General features: G+C 39.1%; 1 non-coding gene across 1 annotated transcript; it reads right to left on the bottom strand.

The window, feature by feature from the left end:
* Positions 1-472: 472 nt before the first annotated feature.
* On the bottom strand, positions 473-580 carry LOC130938402 (small nucleolar RNA R71). Its single transcript, XR_009069570.1, has one exon. It is a non-coding gene; the product is annotated as a small nucleolar RNA R71 (small nucleolar RNA).
* Between the last annotated feature and the right edge of the window lie 23,338 nt (positions 581-23,918).

Raw genomic sequence — 23,918 nt, 5'->3', positions numbered from 1 at the left:
AAAGCTAAGAGAAGCCAAAGCACAACTCTTTAGAGACCTGACCGAATTCTTCAAAGAAGAAGAACACATGGCAGCCGAAAACAACAACAATGCCAACAATGCAAGGAAGGTGCGGGGTGACTTTACTGCACCTACTCCCAACTTCTATGGGAGAAGCATCTCTATCCCTGCCATTGGAGCAAACAACTTTGAGCTTAAGCCTCAATTAGTTTCTCTAATGCAACAGAATTGCAAATTCCATGGACTTCCAATGGAAGATCCTCATCAGTTTTTAGCTGAGTTCTTGCAAATCTGTGACACAGTCAAGACTAATGGGGTTGACCCTGAGGTCTACAGACTGATGCTATTCCCTTTTGCTGTAAGAGACAGAGCTAGAATATGGTTGGACTCACAACCTAAAGACAGCCTGGACTCTTGGGAAAAGCTAGTCAATGCCTTCTTGGCAAAGTTCTTTCCACCTCAAAAATGGAGTAAGCTTAGAGTGGAAGTCCAAACCTTCAGACAGAAGGATGGAGAATCCCTCTATGAAGCTTGGGAAAGATACAAACAATTAATCAGAAGATGTCCCTCAGACATGCTTTCTGAATGGAGCATCATAGGTATCTTCTATGATGGTCTCTCTGAACTATCCAAGATGTCTTTGGATAGCTCTGCTGGAGGATCTCTTCATTTGAAGAAGACGCCTACAGAGGCTCAAGAGCTAATTGAAATGGTTGCAAATAACCAATTCATGTACACTTCTGAAAGAAATCCTGTGAACAATGGGACTAGTCAGAAGAAAGGAGTCCTTGAGATTGACACTCTGAATGCCATACTGGCTCAGAACAAGATATTGACTCAACAAGTCAATTTTGATTTCTCAAAGTCTGTCTGGAATGCAAAATGCACCTGGCAGTACTAAGGAAGCTTCATCTGAGGAAGAAGCTTATGATCCTGAGAACCCTTCAATGGAAGAGGTGAATTACCTAGGAGAACCCTATGGAAACACCTATAATTCTTCATGGAGAAATCACCTAAATTTCTCATGGAAGAATCAAGAGAGACCTCAACAAGGTTTCAATAATAATAATAGTGGAAGAAACAGGCTTGGCAATAACAAGCCTTTTCCATCATCTTCTCAGCAACAGACAGAGAGTTCTAAGCAGAATACCTCTGACTTAGCAACAATGGTCTCTGATCTAATCAAAACCACTCAAAGTTTCATGAATGAAACAAGGTCCTCCATCAGAAATTTGGAAGGACAAGTGGCTCAGCTGAGCAAGAAAGTTACTGAACTCCTTCCTAGTACTCTCCCAAGTAATACAGAAGAAAATCCAAAAGGAGAGTGCAAAGCCATAACCATGGCCGAATATGGAGAGGAAAGAGAGGAGGTGGACGCCACTGAGGAAAACCTCAGTTGGCGTGCACCAACCTCCTCTGAGTTCCCCAATGAGGAACCATGGGAATCTGAGGCTCAAAATGAGACCATAGAGATTCCATTGGACTTACTTCTGCCTTTTATGAGCTCTGATGAGTATTCTTCCTCTGAAGAGGATGAGTATGTCACTGAAGAGCAAGTTGCTAAATATCTTGGAGCAATCATGAAGCTAAATGACAAGTTATTTGGAAATGAGACTTGGGAAGATGAATCTCCCTTGCTCACCAAAGAACTGGATGACTTGTCTAGGCAGAAATTACCTCAAAAGAGACAAGATCCTGGGAAGTTTTCCATACCTTGTACCATAGGCACCATGACCTTCAAGAAGGCCCTGTGTGACTTAGGGTCAAGTGTGAACCTCATGCCTCTCTCTGTAATGGAGAAGCTAGGGATCTTTGAGGTACAAGCTGCAAGAATCTCATTGGAGATGGCAGACAACTCAAGAAAACAAGCTCATGGACTTGTAGAGAATGTTTTGGTAAAAGTTGAAGACCATTACATCCCTACTGATTTCATAGTCCTAGAGACAGGGAAGTGCATGGATGAATCCATCATCCTTGGCAGACCCTTCCTAGCCACAGCAAAGGCTGTGATTGATGTTGATAGAGGTGAACTAATCATTCAAGTGAATGAAGAATCCTTTGTGTTTAAGGCTCAAGGATATCCCTCTGTCACCATGGAGATGAAGCTTGAAGAGCTTCCCTCAAATCAGAGACAAATAGAGCCCCCAAAGTCAAACTTTAAGTTTGGTGTTAGGAGGCCACAACCAAACTCTAAGTTTGGTGTTGAACCCCCACATTCAAACTCTAAGTTTGGTGTTGGGAGGTTCCCACATTAGCTCTGATCATTTGTAAGGCTCAAATGAGAGCCATCTGTCAAGCTACTGACATTAAAGAAGCGCTTGTTGGGAGGCAACCCAATGATTATATTTTATATATTTTCTTTTGTTATTTTATGTTTTTTGTAGGTTGATGATCATAAGAAGTTACAAAATCAATGAAAAAAGCAAAAACAAAATGAAAAACAGGAAGAAAAACAGCACACCCTGGAGGAAGATGTTGCTAGCGTTCAAACGCCAGTAAGCCTAGCAGTTGGGCGTTTAACGCCCAGTCTGGCACCATTCTGGGCGTTTAACGCCAGAAAGGGGCACCAGACTGGCGTTAAACGCCAGAAAAGGGCAAGAACCTGGCGTTAAACGCCAGGAATGGGCATCAGCCCGGCGTTTAACGCCAGAAATGGCTCAAAACGTGATTTTGAGCAACATTTGGTGCAGGGATGACTTTTCCTTGACACCACAGGATCTGTGGACCCCACAGGATCCCCACCTACCCCACCACCACCCTCTCTCTTCTTCCCCCATTCACCAATCACCTCAATACCTCTTCCCCAAAAACCCCTCACCTATCAAATCCCATCTTTCTCTTCACCACTCAAATCCATCCTTCATAAATCCCCACCAACCTCACCCTTCAAATTCAAACCACTTTCCCTCCCAAACCCACCCATACATGGCCGAACTCCATCTCCCCTCTCTCCTATAAATACCCTTCTTCACTTCTTCAGTTTCACACAACCTAAACACCACTTCTCCCCCTTCTTTGGCCGAATACACTAAGCCATTCCCTTCTCCCTCATTTCTTCTTCTTCTACTCTCTTCTTTCTTCTTTTGCTCGAGGACGAGCAAACCTTTTAAGTTTGGTGTGGTAAAAGCGTTGCTTTTTCGTTTTCCATAACCATTTATGGCATCCAAGGCCGGAGAAACCTCTAGAAAGAGGAAAGGGAAGGCAAAAGCTTCCACCTCCGAGTCATGGGAGAAGGATAGATTCATCTCAAGGGTGCATCAAGACCACTTCTATGAAGTTGTGGCCTTAAAGAAGGTGATCCCCGAGGTCCCCTTTTCACTCAAAAAGGGTGAATATCCGGAGATCCGCCATGAGATCCGAAGAAGAGGTTGGGAAGTACTTACCAACCCCATTCAACAAGTCGGAATCTTGATGGTTCAAGAGTTCTATGCCAATGCATGGATCACAAAGAACCATGATCAAAGTATGAACCCGGATCCAAAGAATTATCTTACTATGGTTCGGGGGAAATACTTGGATTTTAGTCCGGAAAGTGTAAGGTTGGCGTTCAACTTGCCTATGATGCAAGGAGATGAACATCCTTATACAAGAAGGGTCAACTTTGATCAAAGGTTGGACCAAGTCCTCACAATTATATGTGAAGAGGGCGCACAATGGAAGAGAGATTCAAGAGGCAAGCCGGTTCAATTGAGAAGGCATGACCTCAAGCCCATGGCTAGAGGATGGTTAGAGTTCATTCAACGCTCAATCATTCCCACTAGCAACCGGTCCGAAGTTACCATAGACCGGGCCATCATGATCCATAGCATCATGATTGGAGAAGAAGTGGAAGTTCATGAGGTTATAGCCCAAGAACTCTATAAAGTGGCGGACAAGTCTTCCACCTTGGCAAGGCTAGCCTTTCCTCATCTCATTTGTCACCTCTGTTATTCAGTTGGAGTTGATATAGAAGGAGATACCCCCATTGATGAGGACAAGCCCATCACCAAGAAAAGGGTGGAGCACCAAGAACACTCCATTCTCCTCCATGAAATTAGAGAAGATCAAAGAATCATGAGAGAGGAGCAACAAAGACAAGGAAGAGACATTGAGGAGCTCAAGCACTCCATAGGATCTTCAAGAGGAAGAAAGAGCCGCCATCACTAAGGTGGACCCATTCTTTAATTTCCTTGTTCTTTATTCTTCTATTTTTCGAATTTTAGTGCTTATGTTTGTCTATGTTTGTGTCTTATGATCATTAGTGTCTTAGTGTCTATGCCTTAAAGTTATGAATGTCCTATGAATCCATCACCTTTCTTGAATAAAAACGTGCTTAATTGAAAAGGAAAGAATTGCATGAATTCTGAATTTTATAATAGTTTAATTATTTTGATGTGGTGGCATTACTTCTATTCTCTGAATGTATGCTTAAACAGTGCATATGTCTTTTGAATTTGTGGTTCATGAATGTTGGCTCTTGAAAGAATGATGAAAAAGGAGACATGTTATTGAGGATCTGAAAAATCATAAAAATGATTCTTGAAGCAAGAAAAAGCAGTGAATACAAAAAAAAAAGAAAAAAGAAGAAGAAAAACGAAAAAAAAATAGAAAGAAAGAAAAGAAAGAAAAGAAAAAAAAAGGGAAGAATAAAGTTGTGATCCAAGGCAATAAGAGTGTGCTTAAGAACCCTGGACACCTCTAATTGGGGACTTTAGCAAAGCTGAGTCACAATCTGAAAAGGTTCACCCAATTATGTGTCTGTGGCATGTATGTATCCGGTGGTAATACTGGAAGACAGAGTGCTTTGGGCCACAGCCAAGACTCATAAAGTAGCTGTGTTCAAGAATCATCATACTTAACTAGGAGAATCAATAACACTATCTGGATTCTGAGTTCCTAAAGAAGCCAATCATTCTGAATTCCAAAGGATAAAGTGAGATGCCAAAACTATTCAGAGGCAAAAAGCTAAAAGCCCCGCTCATCTAATTAATACTGATCTTCATAGATGTTTTTGGAGTTCATTGCATATTCTCTTCTTTTTATCTTATTTGATTTTCAGTTGCTTGGGGACAAGCAACAAATTAAGTTTGGTGTTGTGATGAGCGGATAATTTGTACGCTTTTTGGCATTGTTTTTAGTATGTTTTTGTTAGTTTTAGTGGAGCTCTTAGTATATTTTTATTAGTTTTTAGTTAAAATTCACTTTTCTGGACTTTACTATGAGTTTGTGTGTTTTTCTGTGATTTCAGGTATTTTCTGGCTGAAATTGAGGGACCTGAGCAAAAATCTGATTCAGAGACTGAAAAGGACTGCAGATGCTGTTGGATTCTGACCTCCCTGCACTCGAAGTGGATTTTCTGGAGCTACAGAAGCCCAATTGGCGCGCTCTCAACGGCGTTGGAAAGTAGACATCCTGGGCTTTCCAGCAATATATGATAGTCCATACTTTGCCCAAGATTTGATGGCCCAAACCGGCGTTCAAAGTCACCTCAAGAAATCCCAGCGTTAAACGCTGGAACTGGCACCCAAATGGGAGTTAAACGCCCAAACTGGCATAAAAGCTGGCGTTTAACTCCAAGAAGAGTCTCTACACGAAATTGCTTCATTGCTCAGCCCAAGCACACACCAAGTGGGCCCGGAAGTGGATTTTTATGTCATTTACTCATCTCTGTACACCCTAGGCTACTAGTTTTCTATAAGTAGGACCTTTTACTATTGTATTTGATGTCTAGGATCTTTTGATCATGTTTTTATGATTGAACCCTCTTTGGGAGGCTGGCCATTCGGCCATGCCTAGACCTTGTTCTTATGTATTTTCAACGGTGGAGTTTCTACACACCATAGATTAAGGTGTGGAGCTCTGCTGTACGTCGAGTATTAATGCAATTACTATTATTCTTCCATTCAATTCCGCTTGTTCTTGTTCTAAGATATCACTTGTTCTTCAACTTGATGAATGTGATGATCCGTGACACTCATCATCATTCTCACTCATGAACAAGGTGACTGACAACCACTCTTGTTCTACAAGCAATCAAAGCTCTAGTGAATATCTCTTGGATTCCTGATAACACGATGCATGGTTGATCGCCTGACAACCGAGTGCTCGCCTGACAAACGAGCCAGCCATTCCGTGAGATCAGAGTCTTCGTGGTATAGGCGAGAACTGATAGCGGCATTCAAGAGAATCCGGAAGGTCTAACCTTGTCTGTGGTATTCTGAGTAGGATTCAATGATTGAATGACTGTGACGTGCTTCAAACTCCTGAAGGCGGGGCGTTAGTGACAGACGCAAAAGAATCACTGGATTCTATTCCGGCCTGATTGAGAACCGACAGATGGATAGCCGTGCCGTGACAGGGTGCGTTGAACATTTCCAATGAGAGGATGGGAGGTAGCCACTGACAACGGTGAAACCCTTGCATAAGCTTGCCATGGAAAGGAGTAAGAAGGATTGGATGAAGACAGTAGGAAAGCAGAGAGACGGAAGGGAAGGCATCTTCATGCGCTTATCTGAAGTTCCTACCAATGAATTACATAAGTATCTCTATCTTTATCTTTATGTTATTTTCGTTTATCACTATACCCATTTGAGTCTGCCTGACTGAGATTTACAAGGTGACCATAGCTTGCTTCATACTAACAATCTCCGTGGGATCGACCCTTACTCACGTAAGGTATTACTTGGACGACCCAGTGCACTTGCTGGTTAGTTGTGCGAAGTTGTGTAATGCCATGGAATTGAACTACCAAGTTTTTGGAGTTCATGACCGGGGATTATGAAAGTTATGAAAAGTATTGTTCACAATTTCGCGCACCATTCACCCACGTACCCCACGGAATAAATTCCTCCTTGCCGTCGTCTGCGGGTAGTGGTGACACATCATCATCTCTCCATGAAGCACCGACTAGCTCAGCCATCCTAGTGACTGTTCCGAAGGTTACCTGAAACTGTAGGTCGATCTCCGACGAGATCTTCTGTACTGGTCAGCGCTGTGGAGTCCGACTTGATGATGGTGGCTAGAGCCGCCGTGTCTGGCTTGTTGGACTTGGTGATGGTGCTGATCCTTCGTCACCGGAGGGTGGTGGTACCTGCAAGGGACTCTGATGCTTAAGTTAGCAAGGGTATTAAACAGGTTTTTAGTAGAATCAGAGTATGAGTTATACTTGGGTACTCCAGTGTATTTATAATAGTGTGGAGTGATCTTCTCTTGAGATAAGATAGTTATCTTATCTTATCTTTGAGTGAAGTCATCTTATCTTCAAGGGAACCGCCCTTATCTTTCTAGGCTTGGGCTGCCTTTAGATTTGGGTCGTGTTCCTCTGTTTGGGCCTTCTTGGGCCTCAGTAGTGTTTTGGTCGATCTCTTTGAGAAGAGGTCGGATATTCCTAACCTAAAGAGGTCGGTCATCCTGTCATCAAGCAACCCGGGTCGAACAGCTCGACCCAGGGTATGAACAGTGCCCCTGCTCGAGTGCAGTTTTCCTCTTGAGGTTGAGTCCTTAGTTTTAGGATTTCGATCCTTCTCGGGAGAAGTCGTGCTCGAGCATTTTGTCGATTTTACTTTTGTAGAGACTCCTCTGAATGCGAACGTTTTTCTTTTTCCTTCATCTTTTGAAAATGCGCATCCCTTTGCTTTGGGAATGTGCGAGGGTTTAATGACCCATTAATTTCTTTTAATGCTCCGTTTCTTTTGCCTCCCACTTTCATTTTAAATTTACACCAAAAAATGGTTTTCTCTTCTCTGTTTTGTTGTAACTTCCTTCTTTTCTTTCCATTCTTCCGTTTTAGCTCATTTTTCGTGTTTCTCTCTGTGAGGCCTTTGGTGGTTGTTTGGCGTTTCCTTTGCTTGAAAGCAATTCCTGATCTATTCGTCTTCAACTTCTTCTGCGCTCTCCTCCTTTTTCAGGTTGTTTCTTCCTTCTGTTTTTTCTTTGTGCTTGCATTGTTCTATTTCTTGGTAAAGTTGGGATTTTACTTGAGTGTTTGTTGGAAAGCTTGAACCTTTTCGTATTTCTATACTTTTTGTCACTGTGATTTCTGGTTCTCTTTTCTTGATGTTTCCCTTTTGAGGCTTTTAGGGGTTTGCATGTTATTGCCTGTTTGATTTTGGGGCTTTTTGATAACGGCTTTTATGATTCTGAAGAAAGATTGTGTCTTTGACAATTTTCCACTTGGTGTGTTCTTGCTGTTTGGTAGTTCTTTTTGCTGATTGACTGACACTGTAGTTTGAGAGGTGGCTATTTTGATGACTTTATCCGGTTTGTGGCCTTTCAGAGTGTTAATTTTGTTGGAATAGAGACATTATCTTTCTGTTAGGAAGTGTAGAGATGTAGGCTTGTAGATTTTCCTGAGTCTTTGTTCCATACTTGCCTCCAAAGGATGCCCCTGGATATTTAGTATGGGTCATATGGTTTCCTTTTGTTGCTTTGTCTCGCTTCTTGACACCTATATGCTTTAGTTCGAGTTGTATCCATTTATGCCCGAGTTGTTTGATTAGTAATGCCTTTTCCTTTTTCTTACTGTAGGATTTTAGTTGACCTATGTCGTCTTGCAAGAATATTGTCGAGACCTCTTCCAAAGTCCCTGAGGGCATGTCGGACTGGCTGGATTCCCTCGTGTTGATGTGTGTTTTTGTGTAAATTCTGAGTATTGTGTGGAGCTGAGAAAACATCATAGGATTTGTACTGATCGGGAACAGGAGAAGAATTATGAATTGGTAGCGCCTGATTCTGAGGAGAGGGTTTGCTTTCCTGCTCTGACCCAGGAGGAACGCCCCTTCTTTTAAGCTTATGACTATTTTTTCAGCCAGCTGAATATTACTTTTCCTTTCACTTTCTTTGAGACCGACTTGTTGTGGTCATGTAATGTAGCTTGATAAACCCCAATTTGACGGTTTATCTTGTATTGAATTTAGAGTATTTTGTAGACCTTTTCTCACATTTACCCAATGAATTAGCATGGTTTTGTATATTCTCCTTTAATTGTGCTTAAGAGTGAAAACATGCTTTTAAGGACATAAAATAGCTAAATCTAATTCTCCTTGATTCCATTAGATGCCTTGATATGTTTGCTAAGTGATTTCAGATTTAGGAGGCAAGGATTGGACCAAGGGAATGAAGGAAAAGCATGTAGAAATGGAGAACTCATGGAGAAATAAAGGAAACGCAAAAGCTGTCAAGCCAACCTCTTTGCACTTAATCGACCATAACTTGAGCTACAGAGGTCCAAATGATGCGGTTCCAGTTGGGTTGGAAAGCTAACATCCGGGGCTTCGAAACGATATAAGATTTGCCATAGTTGCTGCACGTATGGTGACGCATACGCGCACTGTATGCGCACACATCGTTGCTGCCATATGATCCACTTAAAGCAATACGTGGCTAGCGAATTCTAAAGCCTTGTGGGCTCAATCCAACTCATTTCTGATGCTATTTAAGCCATGGATTGAAGGGAGAATGAATATACTTTTCATACTTTAGAAGTTAGTTACCATTAGTTTAGTTTAGCTTAGTTTTAGTAGTTAGAGTTAGTTTCTAGAGAGAGAAGCTCTCACTTCTCTCTAGGATTAGGATTAGGATTAGGTTTAGTTCTTAGATCTAGATTTTAATTCATCTTCTTTCTACTTCTATCTTCTCAATTCCTTGTTGTTACATTCATTCTTCTTCCATTCTTTTGTTGCGATTTCCTTTATGTTGTTCTTGTGTTTTGTTGTAGATCTACTTTTGTTTCTGCTACTCTCTTTCAATTCAATCAAGGTAATTCATAATAAATGTGTTTCTTTTGATTGTTGTTGTTAGTTCCTTTCAATAATTGTTGTTAGATTTCATTCTTGTTGTCAATTTACTATGCTTTTCTTTTGTGCCTTCCAAGTGTTTGAGAAAATGCTTGGTTGGATTCTAGAGTAGAGTTTTATGTTCTTGGCTTGGAAAGGTAATTTAGGAACTCTTGAGTTACTAATGTCCAAGTAATTGATGATTGGGATCCATTGACTCTAGTTCTCACTAATTGAATTAGTGGAGAGTTAGGACTTATGGACTAGGATTGATATAGCTCATTTGACTTTCCTTTACTACTAGTTAGAGGATGATTTAATGAGATTAATCCATGCCAATTCTCATATTGTGGTTAGTGATTAGGATAGAGTTCCTTGACCACCAACCCTTGCCAAGACCTTTTTAGGCCTTAGTTTACTTTCTTGCCATTTATCTTTCATGTTTCTTATTAAAACCCTAAAATAACTCACAACCAATAATAAAACACTTCATTACAATTCCTAGGGAGAACGACCCAAGGTTTGAATACTTCGGTTATTAATTTTAGGGGTTTGTTACTTGTGACAAACAATCTTTTGTATGAAAGGGTTGTTGTTGGTTTAGAAACTATACTTGCAATGAGAATTCATTTGTGAAATTCTAAACCGTCAAAAATCCAATCATCAAAATGGCGCCGTTGCTGGGGAATTGCAATGGTGTTATGTTATTGGTTATTGTACATATGTGAATAGTGTGAATATCTTGCTTTTTGCTTTATTTGCTAGTTATAGAATTTTATTTCTCTTATTTTCCATTATCTTTTGATTTTTGTTTTCTCTTTCCATTATGAATTCTCATTTTGGCTATGAGTGTGATTACAACTATGTTGTAGGAAGTGGAGATTACAATGAAGAGATGTATCAAGGATGGAATAACCAAAGGTGGGAGGAGCCACATGCATATGATCAATCTTCATGGCAACAACCTCCACCAATGCACTATGAAGAAGAGCCATTCTATGATGCATACCAATCCAATGGCTATGGCGACTCACTTTGTGACTTCCAAAAACCACCACCATACGCCTATGAGTCATATCCTCAACATCAACCTCAACCACACTCACAAGCCTATTTTCACCAAACACTTCCATATGACCCAAATCCATATTCATCACACCAACCAACTTTTGAGCCATATGAGCCATATGTGGAACCACCACAATATCAACCCTTTCAAGAGCCAACTCCATACCATGACCAAGATGAACTACCTCCATTAAATGAAAATTTTCAACCACAAGATGAATTCTACCTTCCACCACAACCTCCCATGGAAGAATATTCATGTCCATTGATCCAAGAGCAATATGATCCTAATCATGATATCTAAGTGGAACAAGAGTCAAGGGATCGTCTCAAGGAAGCATGGGATCAATTTCAAGCAACTATGGAGCATGTTGTGCAACAAGTGGAAAAAGTGGAGAATGTTGAACCACTACACCCTAATTATGATGAACCACCTTCCTATTATGAACCCTTCCCCCAAAATGATGAACCCTTCCATCCACCCCAACCTCTAATGGATGAAACCCTTGGCGTTCTTTTTCAAGGACAAGAAGAGATGACAAGGGATGTGAAATAATTCATGACTGCCTTGGATGAGGTGGTAAACCGGCTAGCATCCCAATTTTTGGACACTCAAGGAACTCCCATGGCTACATGTGGAGAATCAAAAGAAAAACATAGCATGAAGGAGAGATTGGAAACTCCAGTGGAAAAAGAGGAATACCACTTTGTGTTAGAACAATTGGAGAAGCCTATGATCATTGAAGAAAAGGAAGAAGTGGTTGAAGATATAGGAGATGCGGAACCTCCATGGGAAGCTAAAATCATAGAGATTTCCTCCAAGAAGATTGAATTTGATGTTAAGGAGGAATGTGCACAACCTCCAAAACAATTTTTGAATGAAGACTTCGAAGGGATGAAGCAAGAATTGAGTTTCCTTGGAGATGAAGATCAAGCATCAAACCTTCTTGGTGGTGAATCCTTTGAATTTGAAGAACCTTCTCCTAATGAATTTGAAAGTGATGTGGAGGTAGATTTTTCTCGTCCTCCAATTTATGACTTGAGTGATGGAGAAGAAGTAGACGAAATTGATGAACAAAGGATTGAAATTGAAGAAAGTTGTTAAGAGGTGGAGACTGACAAGGAAGAAAACAAGGGAGTAAATCTTGCTAGCACATTGGGAATACCTCTCCCCAAGCCACCACCATCCATCCTTTCATTCATGTGGGTAAATTCTTTATACTTAAGCTTTATTATTCCCCTTGAATATGGTTTAATTGAAACGGATGGTCAACTTAGACATGTTTGTGGCTTTAAGAGTAAAAAGGAGATGATTAGTGGTTGGAAACATCATTCTAGGTTCATTATGGTTGCATGTTCAAAGCTCAATTGCAAGGTTTGGTATAGAGCTAGATTGCTTGGGTCTAGGATGATGTTTGGTTGCTTAAATAAGAATTCCAAGATTATGCCACCCAAGTGGAATAATGATAATCAACTCAAAGATGGGTGTAGAAACAAGATATGGGATCCCGGAATACATGAGGATTGCCTTTGGGAGCTCATAGCTTGTGAGGAACTCCACCCATGCTTGAAGTTATTAATCTTGAATGATGGAGCTTATTGGAAGACCAAGCATTGGTGGATGTTCCAAGATGAGTACAAGCACAAGCCACCTTGATAAAAAGCTCCCCATAAGTCCAACTTAAGGACAATAAATAAAAGTGCTAGGTGGGAGACACCCCACCACGGTAAACTCTTTTCATACTCTTTTAGTTTTGTTAATAAGTGAATTGAGTTGCCATTGTAGGTAGATTCTCATTTTCATTTTTATCTTTTGTAAATATTGGTAGAATTAGTTTAATTTCTTGTTTTTATTGTTTTATTGAGTTTAGTTAGTAGTATAGTATGTTGAATAAGGTTCTAGGGTGTTTTGGTAGCTGTTTGGAGGTTTGGAAGGCTTGAATAGGTGCAAGAACTTGAAAAAAAAATTTGAAAAATAGAGCACCAATCCACGCGCGCGCGCACAGCACGCGTACGCGCACCTCAAGCATTTTCGACCATCCACGCGCACGCGCACTCTACGCATACGCGTGGATGCAAAATTTCACCTCCAGCCAAAAAACCCGAGAGTTAGGCCTGCACTGTGCGAACATTGGGCCTAAGGCACAAGTCTGTGCACGCGTGCGCGTACCTGGCACGTACGCGCACATGATCTTAAATTCACAATGCACGCGCACGCACACTTTGCGCGCGCGCGTCGATTGCACAATCTGCACCCCCGGTACTTTTACCCGAGAGTTGTGCCACTTTTGGGCCAACATTATGCCTCTCGCCTAACTCGACGCATGCGTGCGCGCATCTGGCGTGTACACGTCCTTAGGCCAATATGCACATCGACGCGTAAGCACGCATGACGCGTACGCGTCGGTAAAAAAAAAAAAGAAGAGTTTTTTTGTTCTCCCCTTCCATTTTCTTTTGCTTATCACATTCACATACTTCTACTCTTCCCATTTTCATTTAGTTTTTGTAGCATGTTTTCGTTTTTTTTAAGTCATTTTAATAATGGTGTTGCATCTTCCTACTCAATTGTTGAGGATTCCTTGCATTACTTTTGTGCCTCTTGACTTGTTTCATATTGTTGGGTGATATTTCTCTTCAAATCAATGCTCAATATTTTATGCACTTGTGTTCTTTGTGCATTGATATGACCTTATATTGTCTTTCATGGCCCACTCTCTCTTGTTCGAACTTGATGCTCATCATGCTCTTCATGTTTTGACCTTACTCTTGCATCAAGTATCATTGATATGCCATTTTCTCTTATTGTTTCCTCCTCTACATGTTGTAGCTACCATGTAATAGAAAACTATACTCCTACTTGGCATTAACCCCCGCCTATATTCTATTTGCTTTGATATCTTTGTCATAGGCTTAATATTCCTTTCCTTTTCTATCCTTTTAGGTTGGCCACCAAGGAGGGAGAAAGGAAAAGCTTTTAAATGGGGCAACAAACAAGTCCTCCGTGCAACCTTATGAAGAAGCTCATTAATTGTAGCAACCCATCCACCTTGTTCTTCTTTACATGCACCGAGGACGGTGCAATCTTCAAGTTTGGGGAGGTCGTCTGACCGATCTCCGTGGGTAACAATTTCCTTGTCCAACACCAATTCTTAGTTTTCTTTGTTAGATTAGTTATTGCATTGCATGATAGGTTGCATGTTAGTTAGAATTTGTACATATTTTTACCACTTCTTTTTTTTGTTAGGACTACTTGGTTAGGGTGATGATTTCTTTCCCAAGAAACCGTTTTAGGGCAACCTACCAATTTGAAAAATTTTTGTTGAACTTGCTTGAAAGAATGTATTTTGGAACATGGTTTTTGAGCTAAGAACACAAGCTTGCGAGATTCGAGCCTAATGGTGTGGTCCTTTCCTATGGGTCACTTTCGATAACTTCTTGCATTTAATCTGTTTTGTCACTTTTCATCTTTGCCGATTTTGTAGAAATTGGGTTTGATCCTCGCTTGGTCGACCTTAGATGAATCAGTTTTCATCTTTTTTGGTCTTTATCGTGATCGGGTAGTGAATTTTAATTTTCACTTTTGCCGATCTATAGCTTCTTAATCGGGAGATGAAATTTTTGCATTTCAGATTAATGCGTCTTGATAAAGGATTTGTGGAAAATCTGAAAAAACTTTATTGAAAAAGAAAATATGCAAATATATACATATGGGAGTTCCACCCCTCTAAGTTAGGTATTTCGTGGATCTTGGTTTGGTGCCTCGTTAAAAAACGTTTTTTGAGGAAAAAGAGTGCACCCCATACTAAGATCCTTTACTACCTCCTAACTATAGTACCTTCTTAAGTTGCAGGTGTGCCATGACTGACTATCAGATTTTCTATCGGTAAAGAAATTTACAAATATATAATCGTGTTGTAAGTACAACTTCTAAACCAACAGAAAATTCTTTCATACAAACGTTTGGTTGTCACAAGTAACAAACCCAATAAAATTTATAAACCGAAGTATTCAAACCTCGGGTCATCTTCTCAAGGAATTACAGGGAGATGTGTTTTATTATTGGTTATGGAAAACAGTATTTTTGGGTTTTTGAAAATGGTTTGAACAAGAGAGATAAATTGCAGTAATTAAGAAATCAATAGCTAATAAAACTCTTGGCAAGGTATGAAAACTGGAAGTCCTATCCTAGTTATCCTTATCAATGGTGATGAGAATTATATTTTTGCTCCCACTCAGTCAACCTCTAACTATGAAGGTAAGTCAAGTGGACAAATAAATTTAACACCTAAAGTCCTAGTCAACTCCTAAGGAAAGACTAGAGTTATAGGAATCTAAATCAATCAGCAAAGATAACAATTATCAATCACGATGAGTTTGATAACTCAGGAGTCATCAATTAATCAACCAGAACCAAGAATATAAGAAACTAAATAATATTCATATGTTTGAAATACCTCAAATATTAATAAAAGAAATCAAATCCAACATGAAAAAGTTCATAAGTCAAATTGGGAAAATAAAAGGAACATTGAACCTGTGATGAAGAGAAGTAGTCTGAACATAATAGAAATCCTAAATCCTAATCCTAATTCCTAAGAGAGAGGAGAGAACCTCTCTCTCTAAAAACTACATCTAAATTATGAAAAGTGAATTATGATCTGATCTTTTCAGTCTCTGCATGTTCCCTGACTTTAATCTGTGTTTCTGGGCCAAAATCTGGGTCAAAACGTGGCCCAAAATGGTCTTGAGCGTTTCCTAAATTTTCTACAGATCGCGCATGTCACGCATACGCATCAATCACGCGTACGCGTCGTTTGATGATTTTCCTCTCCACGCGTGCCCATCAGGCACACGCTCGCGTCGTTACGCGAACTCCAATCCACGCGTACGCATCGCTGTGATTTTGTCCAATTCGCGTGCACGCATCATCCATGCGTGCGCGTCGCTGTCCGCTGGTTGTCTCCATTATTTCTTGTGCTCCTTCCCTTTTTGCAAGCTTCCTCTCTATTCTCTAAGCCATTCCTGCCCTATGAAGCTTGAAACACTTAACACACATATCGCTGCATCGAATGGTATAAAGGAGAATTAAAATACACAATAAAAAGATCTCTAGGAAGCAAGTTTTCAATCATGGAACAGTTTTGGGAAGGAATTGTAAATTCATGCAAATCATATGAATAAGTGGGCAAGAATTTGATAAAAATCACTCAATTAAGCACAATATAAACCATAAAATAGTGGTTTATCAACCTCTCCACACTTAAACATTAGCATGTCCTCATGCTTAGCTTAAGGAGATAAAATAAATGAGTAGGAAAAAGCAAGACTCATGCAATATAACCTATGAATGTGAATGCAACTTACATGCTAAAATGATTCTACCAACTTGGTGAAAAAGTAAATAAATCTTCCAAGAATAAATATGAACTGGATTTCACTAATTCAAATCACAAAATAAAGTACAAATAACTTGCAAGAAGAAAATAGCTCATGAAAGCGGGGAGCAAGGAATCGAGCATCGAACCCTTACTAGAAGTGTATGTACTCTAATCGCTCAGGTGTTTAAGATTCGTTTCTCTCAATTCTCTACTAACCTTTCTTTTTAAGGCTTGCTCTTCTTCTACCAATCAACAAAAGTTTAATGCACAAATACACAAATCAAGAGGTCTTTTAAGGGTTGTAATGGGGTCAAGGTCAAGGTAGGATTATATTTGGTTAAGTGGACTAAAATTTGAATCCTTAATTAACTTAAACTTTTCCCACCTACTTAAGACAATCCATGTGATCACAATACAAAATCTAACTACCCATTCACTATGTTTTCCACATATTCATGCATCCTGATTCGAGTATAGTACATATGCATTGCTTTCACCATTTACTTTGGGGCATTTTGTCCCCTTTTTTATTGTTTGCTCTTTTTCTTTTTCTTTTTCTCTTTTTTTTCTTTCTCTTTTGAATGCATAAACATGTTCTCAATATTTTTCACATTTTCACAGAAAGTCTAACATACTCAATTCCCAAACCAAATGTTTCCAAACCCACTTTCCCCACACTTAATTCATGAGCACTTTCACTAATCTAAGCTAATCAAGGATTCAAATTAAAGACATTATTGTTTTCCGCTTAGAGTTAGTGATGAGCTAAAGTAAAGAACAAAGGGGTAAAACATGCTCAACATTGGTTTGCAAAGGATAATAAAAGGGTAAGGCCAGATGGGTATGTGAGCTCAGTGAAACAAGGCCTCAATCATATAAGTGTATGCATACATCAAATAATGGAAATATAGATTTAAGCAAGACAAAGATCACAATTTTAGAGAGAAAAACACACACCAAAAATAAAATATTGGTTAATAGAATGCAACCAATTCAAATAGGCTCAAAATCTCACTGTTTTGTGTGTTCGAGCTCTAAACCATGTTCTAAAATAAAATTTCTTCAAACAAGTTTTTCGAAAAGTTTAATTCAAATTAGTGAAATGCTATAGAAAGTTTTCTTTAAAAGGAAAATATTACTTCAACCAAGTGGTAAAATATGCACAAAATCAAACAGACATGCAAATGCAACAACTAATTTAACAAAGAAAATTTAAACATTGGTGTTGAGATAGGAAGGTACTAACCCACGGAGATCAGTATCGACCTCCCCACACTTAAAGATTGTACCGTCCTCGGTGCATGCTAAGATGTACAAGTAGATGGGCTGCTCCAACTGATGCCTTTCTCTATAGATTGTGCAGATTGACTTGCCTATCTCACCAGTTAGAATTTTCCCTTTCCCTTCCTCGGTGACCATCCTGAAAGAAGAGAAAAAGAAGGAAAGTAACCCAGAAATAAAGATTAGAACATAAATAAAATATGGGTGTTAATGCCAAATAATAAAGGTCTCAATTACATGGTAGCTACAACATGCAAGTGAGAAAATAGTGGAAGCAAATGGCATATCAATAGTGCAAAAGTTGCAACAATAGGGAAGACAATGTGGGTAATGCAAGATAGTGTAAGTGCATATCAATGCAAAAGGAATATCAGTATTATAAAAATTAGCATTGACTTATGAATAATAATACCCAATTAGAATAAAACAAGTCATGAAGCACCAGAATAATTCAAGAAAAGATGCAATAGTTGAAGAAGAGAATTTTAACACCAATGGAAAAGAAAAAGAAAGTAAGAAAGGAGGAAGAAAGAAATAAGAAGGAAAAAAAAGATTTAGATATGGGAAAGAAAAGATAAGATATTTGGCTGATCTGGATAAGCTGTGCGCCGCTTGTGACTCGGACGTTTCATCCACGTGGTCGCGTCGACCGATTTGTGCCATTAGCGTGAGGGCAGCCTCACGGTTGCGCAACTCTATGTTTGAAACTCATATTGCCAAATTTTAGGGTGACGCGGTTGCGTGGGAGACCGATCGCATGGTTGGCCTTTTTCTGAAATACAGCGCGGATGCGTGGGGCACGCGTTCGCGTGGTAGGGCTTATGCTTCTAGCACGGTTCCAGCCCCACTCCATCACAAATTGCTACCATACACCCTTTTTACGTCGATTTTTAGGGCATGCATTCGCGTGGGTGACGTGGATGCATGGGAGGCATTTTTCCCACATGACACGGACTCGTGAGCGACGCGGTGGCGTAGGTCAAATTGTGCCAAAGGCATGCCTCCAGCCGCGCTTTCGCGTGACTCTCTGTACAATCTTATTTTCTTCCCAACGCACATTTGACGCGGACGCATCAGCGACGCTGTCGCGTCGCGTGCGTTTTTTTTAAATATGCAAAATGCAGAATGCAATGCTAATATGAATGTTATGCATGATTCCAGGTTCAATCAAAACTCAAAAACAAACAAAACAGACTAAAATTAAAACTGAAAAATGGACGATCATACCATGGTGGGTTGTCTCCCACCTAGCACTTTTAGTTAAAGTCCTTAAGTTGGACATTTGCTGAGCTCTTTGTCATGGTGGCTTGTGCTTGAACTCATCCTGAAACTTCCACCAATGCTTGGACTTCCAATAAGCTCTATCAATACCAAGTAAATTTCTCAAGCTTTGATGGAGTTCTTCACAAGCTTTGAGCTCCCAAATTTGATCCTCATATATTCCCGGATCCCAAATCTTATTTCTACACCCGTCTTCAAGTTGATTATCATGATTCCATCCGGGTGGTTCAGCTTTAGAATTCTCACTGAAGCGTCCAAACAACTTCCTAGACCCATTCAATTGAGCTCTACACCAACCTTTGCATTAAAACTTAAAGCTTCCAACCATAATGAACCTTGCAGGATAATTCTTACCACTGACCATCTTCCTCTTACTCTTAATGCCACAAAGAGCTCTAAGTTGACCATCCGTCTCCAGTAGCCCATATTCAAGTGGAATTAGAAAGCTAATGGATATGAATTTTACCCACTTGAATGTTGTGAAGGATGATGGCAACTTAGGGGGAGGGGCGATGAGCGGATAATTTATACGCTTTTTGGCATTGTTTTTAGGTAGTTTTTAGTAAGTTCAAGCTACTTTTAAGGATGTTTTCATTAGTTTTTATGTTAAATTCAAATTTCTAGACTTTACTATGAGTTTGTGTGTTTTTCTGTAATTTCAGGTAATTTCTGGCTGAAATTGAGGGACTTGAGCAAAACTCTGAAAAAGGCTGACAAAAGGACTGCTGATGCTGTTGGAATCTGACCTCCCTGCACTCGAAATAGATTTTCTGGAGCTACAGAAATCCAAATGGCACGCTCTCAATGGCGTTGGAAAGTAGACATCCAGAGCTTTCCAGCAATATATAATAGTTCATACTTTATTTGTAAATTGACGACGTAACTTGGCGTTGAACGCCAAGTACATGCTGCTGTCTGGAGTTAAACGCCAGAAACACGTCATGATCCGGAGTTGAACGCCCAAAACACGTTATAACTTGGAGTTCAACTCCAATAAAAGCCTCAGCTCGTGGATAGATCAAGCTCAGCACAAACATACACCAAGTGGGCCCCGGAAGTGGATTTATGCATCAATTACTTACTCATGTAAACCCTATGAGCTAGTTTATTATAAATAGAACTTTCTACTATCATAATCTCATCCTGGATTGTAAATTGAATCCTGTGATCATGTTTTGGGGGCTGGCCATTCGGCCATGCCTGAACCTTTCACTTATGTATTTTCAACGGTGGAGTTTCTGCACACCATAGATTAAGGGTGTGGAGCTCTGCTGTACCTCAAGTTTCAATACAATTACTATTACTTTCTATTCAATTCTCTTTTATTCTTATTCCAAGATATACGTTGCACAACACTTTGATGAATGTGATGATCCGTGACACTCATCATCATTCTCACCTATGAACGCGCGTGACTGACAACCACTTCCGTTCTACTCTAGGCCGGGCGCATATCTCTTAGATTCCCCAACAGAATCTTCGTGGTATAAGCTAGATAGATGGCGGAATTCATGGGGATCCGGAAAGTCTAACCTTGTCTGTGGTATTCTGAGTAGGATCCCGGGAATCCGGAAAGTCTAACCTTGTCTGTGGTATTCCGAGTAGGATTCCGGTATTGAATGACTGTGACGAGCTTCAAACTCCTGAAGGCTGGGCGTGATGACAAACGCAAAAGAATCAATGGATTCTATTCCAACCTGATTGAGAACCGATAGATGATTAGCCGTGCTGTGACAAAGCATTTGGACCATTTTCACTGAGAGGATGGGATGTAGCTATCAACAAGGGTGATGCCTCCAGACGATTAGCCGTGCAGTGACAGCGCATAGGACCATTTTTCCGAGAGGATTAAAAGTAGCCATTGATGATGGTGATGCCCTACATATAGCTTGCCATGGAAAGGAGTCAGAAGGATTGGATGAAAGCAATAAGAAAGTAGAGATTCGAAAGGATTCTAGCATCTCCACACGCCTATCTGAAATTCCCACTATTGATTTACATAAGTATTTCTATCCCTTTTTATTTTCTATTTATTATTAATTTTTGAACTCATCATAAACCATTTAATCTGCCTAACTGAGATTTACAAGGTGACCATAGCTTGCTTCATACCAACAATCTCTGTGGGATCGACCCTTACTCACGTAAGGTATTACTTGGACGACCCAGTACACTTGCTGGTTAGTTGAACGAGATTGTGGAAAGAAAGTGCTAAGTTAATGTTTTTGTGCACATGCCAAAGAGCCAATATTGTTGATCACAATTTCGTCCACCAAGTTTTTGGCGCCGTTGCCGGGGATTGTTCGAGTATGGACAACTGACAATTCATCTTGTTGCTCAGATTAGATAATTTTCATTTCAAAAATCTTTTTCAAAAATTTTTCTTTTATTTTTCGTTTTTCTAAACTTTATTTTCAAAAAAAAAATTAATGAAAATCCAAAAAATTAGAAAATCATAAAAATAAAAAATATTTTGTGTTTCTTGTTTGAGTCTTGAGTCAATTTTTAAGTTTGGTGTCAATTGCATGCTTTAAAAATTGTTTTTGCATTTTTTCAAAAATTCCATGCATTCATAGTGTTCTTCATGATCTTCATGATCTTGATGTTTTCTTGTTTTGTGTTGTTTGTTGTTTTTCATATGCATTTTTCGTTTGTTAGAGTCCATGCATTAAAGATTTCTAAGTTTGGTGTCTTGCATGTTTTCTTTGCATCAAAAATTTTTTAAAAATTATGTTCTTGATGTTCATCATGATCTTCAAAGTGTTCTTGGTGTTCATCTTGACATTCATAGCATTCTTGCATGCATTCATTGTTTTGATCAAAAAATTTCATGCATTGAGTATTTTTGTTGTTTTTATCTCTCATAATTAAAAATTCAAAAAAATCAAAAAAAATATCTTTTCCTTATTTCCCTCCAAATTTTCGAAAATTTGAGTTGACTTAGTCAAAAATTTTTAAAAAATTAGTTGTTTCTTACAAGTCAAGTCAAATTTTCAAAAATTTAAAAATCTTATCTTTTCAAAATCTTTTTTAAAAATCATATCTTTTCCAATTTTTTCTCTTTTTCAAAAATTTCAAAAATTTTTTTCAAAATGTTTTCAAAATCTTTTTCTTATCTTTATATCATATTTTTGAAAATTCACTAATAATTAATGTGATTGATTCAAAAATTTGAAGTTTGTTACTTTTTTGTTAAGAAAGGTTCAATCTTTAAGTTCTAGAATCTTATCTTGTAGTTTCTTGTTAGTGAAGTAAGTAATTTCAAATTTTTAAATTAAATCTTTTTATCTCTTATCTTATCTTTTTCAAAATTTGATTTCAAAAATATCTTATCTTATCTTATCTTCTTATCTTTTCAAACTTGATTTTAAAATCTTTTTCAACTAACTAATTAACTTTTTGTTTGTTTCTTATCTTTTTCAAAACCACCTAACTACTCTTTCCTCTCTAATTTTTGAAAATATCTCACCTCTTTTTCAAAAATTCTTTTTAATTAACTAACTGTTTCTTGTTTTAATTTTAATTACATTTTATCTCTAATTTTCGAAAATACTAATCCCTTTTCCAAAATTATTTTCGAAATTCTCCCCCCTTTTCTTATTCTATTTAATTATTTAATTACTAACACTTCTCTTCACCTCTCTCCATCTAAATATCCGAACCCACTCTTCTACATTCCTCTACCCTTTCTTTTTCTACTAACATAAAGGAATCTCTATACTGTGACATAGAGGATTCCTCTTTCTTTTCTTGTTTTCTTCTCTTTCATATGAGCAGGAACAAGGATAAAGGCACTCTTGTTGAAATTGATCCAGAACCTGAAAGGACTCTAAAGAGGAAATTAAGAGAAGCTAAATTACAACATTCTAAAGGTAACCTTTCAGAAATATTCGAACAAGAGAAGGAGATGGTAGACGAAAATAATAATAATGCAAGGAGAATGCTTGGTGACTTCACAAAGCCAACGTCCAAATTTGATGGAAGAAGCATCTCCATTCCTGCCATTGGAGCCAACAACTTTGAGCTGAAACCTCAGCTAGTTGCCTTAATGCAACAAAACTGCAAGTTCTATGGACTTTCATCTGAAGATCCTTATCAGTTTTTAACTAAGTTCTTGCAGATTTGTGAGACTGTAAAGACGAATGGAGTTGATCCTGAAGTCTACAGACTCATGCTTTTCCCCTTTGCTGTAAGAGACAGAGCTAGAATATGGTTGGATTCACAACCTAAGGATAGTCTGGACTCTTGGGATAAGCTGGTCACGGCCTTCTTGGATAAATTCTTTCCTCCTCAAAAGCTGAGCAAGCTGAGAGTGGATGTTCAAACCTTCAAACAAAAAGATGGTGAATCCCTCTATGAAGCTTGGGAAAGATACAAGCAGCTGACCAAAAGGTGTCCATCTGACATGTTTTCAGAATGGACCATATTAGATATATTCTATTATAGTCTGTCTGAATTTTTGAAAATGTCATTGGACCATTCTGCAGGTGGATCTATTCACCTAAAGAAAACGCCTGAAGAGGCTCAAGAACTCATTGACATGGTTGTAAACAACCAATTCATGTACACTTCTGAGAGGAATTCCGTGAATAATGGGATACCTCAGAAGAAAGGAGTTCTTGAAATTGATGCTCTGAAAGCCATATTGGCTCAAAACAAAGTGTTGACTCAGCAAGTTAACATGATCTCTCAAAGTCTGAATGGATGGCAACATGCATCCAACAGTACTAAGGAGGCAGCTTCTGAAGAAGCTTATGATCCTGAGAACCCTGCCATGGCAGAGGTTAATTACATGGGTGAACCTTATGGAAACACCTATAACTCATCATGGAGAAATCATCCAAATTTCTCATGGAAGGATCAACAAAAGCCTCAACAAGGCTTTAACAATGGTGGATGCAATAGGCTGAGCAATAGCAAGCCTTTCCCATCATCTTCTCAGCAACAGACAGAGAATTCTGAACAAAACACTTCTAATTTAGCCAATCTAGTCTCTGATCTGTCAAAGGCCACTTTCAGTTTCATGAGTGAAACAAGATCCTCCATCAGAAATCTGGAGGCACAAGTGGGCCAGCTGAGTAAGAAAGTCATTGAAACTCCTCCCATTATTCTCCCAAGCAATACAAAAGAGAATCCAAAAGGAGAGTGCAAGGCCATT

The sequence above is a fragment of the Arachis stenosperma genome, chromosome 6 (assembly GCF_014773155.1).
Source record: "Arachis stenosperma cultivar V10309 chromosome 6, arast.V10309.gnm1.PFL2, whole genome shotgun sequence".
In the NCBI taxonomy this organism is placed as follows: Eukaryota; Viridiplantae; Streptophyta; class Magnoliopsida; order Fabales; family Fabaceae; genus Arachis; species Arachis stenosperma.
This window is presented reverse-complemented; position numbering and strand designations above follow the sequence as displayed.